Source organism: Octodon degus, unplaced genomic scaffold (assembly GCF_000260255.1).
Source record: "Octodon degus isolate 3935 unplaced genomic scaffold, OctDeg1.0 scaffold00211, whole genome shotgun sequence".
Lineage (NCBI taxonomy): Eukaryota > Metazoa > Chordata > Mammalia > Rodentia > Octodontidae > Octodon > Octodon degus.
In genome coordinates, this window is record NW_004524787.1 from 3,653,739 (window position 1) to 3,661,009 (window position 7,271).

Below are 7,271 nucleotides of genomic sequence, written 5' to 3' on the forward strand. Positions count from 1 at the left end.
TCCAGTACATGGGCATTTTCCTTTCTTTTGGGCCCAGGGTGAAGAAGTCAGTTTTTCTGGCTTTTGCTCTCATCATCAGTTGTACTGTTAACCCTTGCCTTCTCTGTCTATGGAGTGAGGGTACATGTGGCCTTCTGAGTACAACAGCTTAGGTTATGAAACGACTTTCTACAAGCCAAAGCTTAAATAACTGGAAGACCATGAATAAAAGGTGTTGTAGATTAAAGTGCCTCATATCGCATAACATGAAACATCCGAATCACTTTCTTTAGTAGCTTCACTTCCCTGATGTTAAGGGAGACTATTTTCATTAATGTTCCTTATACTTTTTCATGAGGTTTCGATTACTGTCTTCTTTTAAGGGAAAGATAAGCCTTGCACTAGAAGCATTGCACTAGATTTTTGACTTGATAGTAAAATATTCTTTTAGGTCAGACTTTTTATTGACCTCCCATTGAAACGGATTTTGACCTAGAAAAGAGTGACATGAAGTTACATAGCAGTGCTCAATTTCCCAAAACATTGCTCCTATTTCAGGTCATAGAATGATTATAATTTCATCAGCAGTATAATTGTAGATTGTTCATTGCTTGCAGTGGACTAAGCTTTAAAAACAGAAGGAATTCTAAAAGGACAAATATACCCAACAAATTGATACTACATTGTAAATAGTGCCTAAGATTTGCTTTCTTTTTGGTTGGAGTGACATAAAAGGCCTTGCTTGGGGAGGTGGATTTGGGGAGAGAGAGGTCATGGGACTCTATAAAGAGATTTCCAAGAGATAAGTGGCAACAGATAGTTTGGGCCTCTGCAAAGAAGAGGAAACTGTAGCCTTTTAGGTCCTGTTATTACATGAAAATCTGTCAAGTCCCTTTGTTTCCTGAATCCAATACCTCTTGGCTGGTTTTATCTTACCTTATAGTTACTTGATTCAATCTGTCTCATTAGAATTTGTAGGCATTCTTTGTCACATAGTTCTTACTTAGAAAATTCTGAACTGCAGAAAACCTTCCTTTGTATTTTGCAAATGACCCTCTATCACCACTACTACCACTACCATCAACACCCCCCCAACAGGAGTCTCTTTTCTCCATCACTTTGCCTGATAAGAAGATGGAAACCCACTGGATTTGTATGAGCTTCTGCATGGTTGTACAATTTTTTATTTTTGAGATGTTGTTTGATCTTGTATCTGAAGATAAAGAAATAACCCGGATTGACATGTTTGTGGTAAAATGTAATGTACTGTTAACTTTGTGAGGTCTAAAGTGCTTAGTTACTGAGCCAGATTCCTTAGTAGACCAAATCATGTATCTCTGAAGTGTTGAGATATCCTGATGTTTAAAGGAATATTTGTTAAGATAGCATGAGCTTTCTTATAGAATCTTTTTTAAAAACTTTCTTCAGTAGTTTCAATTCTGCATGTCCTAGGCTTATAGAAGTAAGTACATTATAATGAAAACTTGATGGCAGAAGCTGCCCAGGGCTTGCTTTCCAAAGAAAAGTACTGTTTAGAGGGAGAAACTGAATTTCCTAGGGATACTGAAGAGCTGTTTAAACTGAACCTCTTAGGGATACTGCAGAGCTGTTAAAAAATCATTCTGAACAAGGCCTGTGAATGGAAATGAGTGCCCAGATTATATTCTGCTTTAAGAGGTAATAAATACAGCTGAATTGAAAAAAAGAAAGAAAGAATGTGGAGAAGACACCTGGCTTTGTGACTGCAGAGATCAGCAGCCCTGATGATCATAAGAAAATTGCATGGGAAGTCAGTGAACTTGGAGTTGGCATGCCTCTGCATCTGCTTCATTCTGAGTCCTTGGATAATTGTATGTTTCTGAGCTGCAGCTTCTCTAATTATAACATGATAACATGGACATGATTAGACTTCACGCTTCTATCTTATAAGATTTTTAAAATTTAAACTAAACTCTTGTCAACTCTGGGAGGGAGGATAGAGATGATAGATAGATAAATAGATACATACATAGATGAACAGATACAGAAAGACAGATACAGTTATGTTTTAATCTTTTAATTTTTCAAGCACTGTACTAAACACTTTGCATGTACAATACAATTTGATTCTCACAATATCTTCTCTGTTGCTTTTTACTCCCTTAAGCTGCTTTTCTTTGTCTCTGTAGAACCTGTTATAGCTTATATTTAGATATTTCCCCAGAGCCTTATGGGGTCATATGTGTGGCTTTATGAACGTGGCTGGATCTGAAGTATGTGATGTTGGGATTAAGGATGTGGTGATGGTATTGATTCATAATGGAATGGCATCCTTGGGGTGAATGCTATGTGCCCTACTGGTGGGTAGCCTGGATAAGATATACAGGAGAGAGAGGGTCACTTGTAGCTTGCTGCTTTTGCTGCCATCTGCCTGCCATGAACTACTTTTCCTCTGTGACGCTCTTCTGCCAAGCCACATTGCCTTGAGGCCACACAATTGTGGACTAAAACCTCTAGAAATTGTGAGCCCAAATAAATATATCCTCTCTGAACTTGGGTGTCAAGTATTTTGTCTTAGCAATGAGGAAAGTAATGAATATCCTCTACTTGACATATTGCATATTTACTGGCTTACTTGTTTGTTGTCTTCTCACACTCTGAAATGCAGGCCACATGAAAGGAAAGATTTTTTTTTGTGGCCAGTTCAGCCCACCCTGGGGGCATGGCTGGAGCAGCATGTGGTGACAGGGAACAAACCATGGTCTCTGCATGCTTGTCGAAGCTTGCCTAAGCAGGAGCTTTAGACTGCTGAGCTATCTTGCCAATCCTGGATTTTTTTTTCAGTACTGGGGATTGAACTCATGACCCTGAGCCAGGCGGCTCTTATTCTACTGAGCTATCTCCCTGGCCCCCCGGAGGGATTTTTATATATCATGTTCACTGCTGTATCTCTGGGGCCTAAAACAGTACCTAGCATAAAATAGGGACAATGCATACTTGTTGAGTGAATGAATTAAATGAATTTGCATTTTAGAAATGAGGCTACAGCCTAGAACAGAGACGGTGAACCTTTTAGAGAACAGTGACCAAACTGTAACCCAAAACATACTTACTTATTGCAAAACACCAACAGTACAATTAAACCTGAATACTGAGGTTTAAAATTTTTATGTATTCATTTATTTGATACAAGGTCTCAATACACATCTTGGACTTGTAGTAACCCTCCTGTCTCAGCCTCCCCAGAGCTGAGCTGAGAGACTTGCATTAGCATCTTTTGTCTTAAAGAAAAACAAGCAACACATGAATCATAGGTTCACCTCGAGTGGTCTAGAATAATGAGGTCATTATTACTATAAAGGTGCTTAAACAAGAATCAAACAAATATCTGTTTCTCCCAAAATAATACTGTTAAATACCTCATTGTTGTGCTTCCTTTGTAGGATAATAACCATTTATATATTTCCAAACTTCTTTGGTTGCGGTGTTCCTGGAACACAGGAAATGGGAGAGACAGAATATATTGTAGGGGGTCCTACAAGTCATTTGGAATATTTTAGATTTTGCCATGAGACAAGAAATGCACGGAAAAAAATCAGACTAAATGGCATGATCTTATTTGTGTTTTTTTTTTTTGCAGTTTTATAGGAATCTTTGTTAGTATGTTTGTGTCTTATATAATGTTTACATTCTTATTGTGTTTGGAACATATACATAACATTTTTAATGTGTCTGTTTAGACCTTTAATCTTATTTTAAAATGTATTACACTATAAATCTTTACAGGGTAATGTCACTTGTACATTTTTAGTATTTTTATTTTAAGTATATTTGTACAATTTGGATATGCATAATGACCACATTCATTATAGAAAATTTGGCCCTGTACAGGATACATCTTGATTCATCGTTTTTTTTGCCATGGCCAGCTTCTCCTTTCAAACCTCTTTCACTCCCCATTCACAAAACACTGTTCTCATTTTATCCTATTTTTTCTCATTTTTCTTTTTCTTCCTTCCTTTCCTACCCCTGCCTAGTTTTCTTTTCCTTTTGAGAAGTTTCTTCCTACTTTACAATATCTATGGCATAATAGGGAACTTATTTACATTTTCAGATGTTCACAAGTGTGATAATGTGATATTTACATATGTCCAATGTATTTCACTTATGACTATGATCTCAAGGTCTATCCATTTAGTTAAGAATGTCTCAATTTTATCTTTCATAATGGCTGAGTAATATTCCATTATATAAAAAATAACATTTTCATTCATCCATAATTTGAAGGGCTTTTGAGTTTCTTCCAAGATTTAGCTATTACAACTGTTCCACTATGAACATGGCTGTGAATATATCCCTGTGGTATAATGATTTTAATCCTTCCAGGAAGAAATCAAGAAGAGGCCTAGTTGGGTCAAGCCTGACCACTAACCTTAGTTTTTTTTTTAAAGGGAATAAAAATAGTAAATAAACCTAGAAATAATACAGAATTTCCCTCAACAAAATAATAGAAATTCAACAATGGCTATTATATTGCACAACTATTGTCTTCAAATTAGTTGGTTGGATTACCAGATAACTAATCCTAGTGTTTTGTGGAATCTCCACACCGATTTCCATAGTGGTTGTACCAGCCTACACTTTCACCAACAGTGATGTGTTCCTTTTTCGCTACAGCCCCTTCAGCACTTGTTATTAGTTGTTTTCTTGATAATAGCCATTCTTTCTGGAGCAAGATGAAATCTAATTTTCTTCAATTTGCATTTCTCTATTGGCTAGTGATGTTGACCATTTTTCATGTATTTATTTTTTTTCTATTTCGTCTGAGAAGTATCTATTCACTTCAGATGCCCATTTTTAATTGAATCTTAGAATTTGGAGGGTCTTACTTTTTTCAGTTCTTTATATGTTCTAGATATTAGTTATTTATATGAAGAACAGCTGACAGAGTGGTAAGCAGCACTGAGTGTTGCCATGCAGCTGGTGTAATATAACAACATGAGGAAGGCAGGTGGGAGGGAAGTGGGTATCCTGGGCCTAATAAGGATCTGAGGTGGCAATAGAGAGAGTAAAGGGAGAAATTTTAACAAAGAGGAAGGAGGTAGCTGGTGGTACCTTTTCCCTGAGATGAGACTAACTGGTTGTTGACAGGAGCAGTTCAAACTGGTAGATTCTAAAGGGTGACTGCTAGTGATTCCAGAGGCCTGTATGGCAGAAAAAACAGCAGTGAGGTGGAACAGTGGATGTGAAGGACTGTACTAGCTGTCAGTGAGTGCTGAAGGCTCAGTCATCTCACAAAAAGAAGTATTGGCTGGTAGCCATCTTGGAGAAGGGTCAATGGGGCTCAGAACTCAGAGCAGCTGCTGGATCTATCTAGCAGCTCTCAGCTGGGCTCAGGCCCAAGTAAGGTACACTGACAACTATAGGTCAAATGAGTGTTGTCTTAGCCAAGAGGTGCAGGCTCTCTGAGAAGATCCACTACCCCAACAGAAAGCTACTGCTAATTTGCTGGGATCGATTGGCACATGTGTCCAAAGGACTCTGTGTCCACACTTTGCCTACCAGTGACAGAAGAAACCAGGAAGTGAACTTTTATTCTCTGTCTCTGTCTCTCTCTGTCTCTCTGTCTCTGTCTCTCTGTCTCTCTGTCTCTCTGTCTCTCTCTCTCTCTCTCTCTCTCTCTCTCTGGTTGTGGTAGTGATTTTTTTTCTTCTTCTTCATTGTTTGATCTTGTTTTTATATGAGTGTTTTCTAGTTCATGGTTTCTACTCCAATTGTGGTTCTTGTTTTTCTCTTTATCTCTTCTTTTTTATCTTTCTTTTTATCTCTTCCTTCTCACTGTCCCTCAAGTTTTCTTCACCAGTTTCCCAAAGTTAGTGTGATCACCCTTTACTCTCCAACCTCTAGTCTCTACCTGTTCTTTTACCTCTCCATTTGTTCCTCTTTTTCTCTGTAATTTAGGGAAGGGTCTACACAGTGTTCAGGGTCTCATTACTAGATCAGACTCATAGTGCTTCTTTTGTGTATAGCCTCCCAAGTGCTGCAATTACAGGTGCGTACCATCACACCCAGTCTCAATGGCTGTCTCACCCCTGGGGGTGGGACCAGCACTGCAGGCTTGGGGATCAAACCTCTAGCCCCTGTGCCTGCTTGCAGGAGCTTTAATCCACTGAGCTATTTGTGTGGCCCATCCATTTATTCCTTAACCCCTTTTAAATTTTAACTACTGAGAGTAAAATTGACATATAAAGTACTTAAACACTGCATAAGTTTTTGGTCTGTTTTACATTTTGTTATATAACAAAAAATCTGGTTCATAATGTTAAAGGTGGAAAATTAATGATTACCTTAGTTTGTCACTTTCTGTGCTGTTATTGTTGCTGTTATAATCAAAATTTACATAATTTTTCTAAACAGATATTTTTCCTGGTACTCCAAGACTAACACTGACTGAAGGTCAGAGAAAACACTATGGCACAGTGCCAAAGAACCAGTTTCTGGGCCAAACAGGGAACAATTTCTCATCCCCAACAAATTGAAGCTGTAGAATATTGAAACAGACTCAAAACTGAAAAGCCAGCTACACTTAGATAATACCTCCAAGAAGTAGTCATTCTCTAAGTGTTATAAATACTACTAATAAAGCAACCCACCAACAATTTATGCATCAGCCCAGGAATGAAACTAAAACAGGAAAAGAAAATTAGAAAATATTTATACAATATTCAAATTCAGACATCCAGTTCACCAAAGGTAAAATCAAAGGGCAATGAATTGGGACAATCTGAAATCCACCCACCTGACTTCTCCGAAGTCATAATAGCAAAGCAACTGAATGAGGCTCTAGAAAAAAAATCAAATCAGAAATAATTTATGAGATAATTATAGAGATTGTGACCACAATGAAAACCATGCTTAATGACTCTAGAGCAAATGCATTAAAAAATTACAGGATCTTAAGAAAATTATGGAATGAATGAATGTTCAGAATAGTTAAGAAATGAAATAAATAAGGCAGACTCAAACAGATGTCCAGGAAAAATTCTATTGAAAGTATCCACAACAGAATAATCCAATATGTAGTTATGATATCAGATATAGAAGACAAGTTTGTGATCAGTGATCATGAAAATAAAGATTCACTAAAAATAGCAAGGGACTATGAGACGTCAATGAAGCAGCTGCTAGATAAGGCAAAGAAGAATACTTAAGATTGATTAGAGTCAATGAAAAATCAAGAGATAGCACCAAGGTTCTACAATCTGAGGTACAGGATTCCAGGATAAATCCTGAGGGGATTTCACTGACCTTAT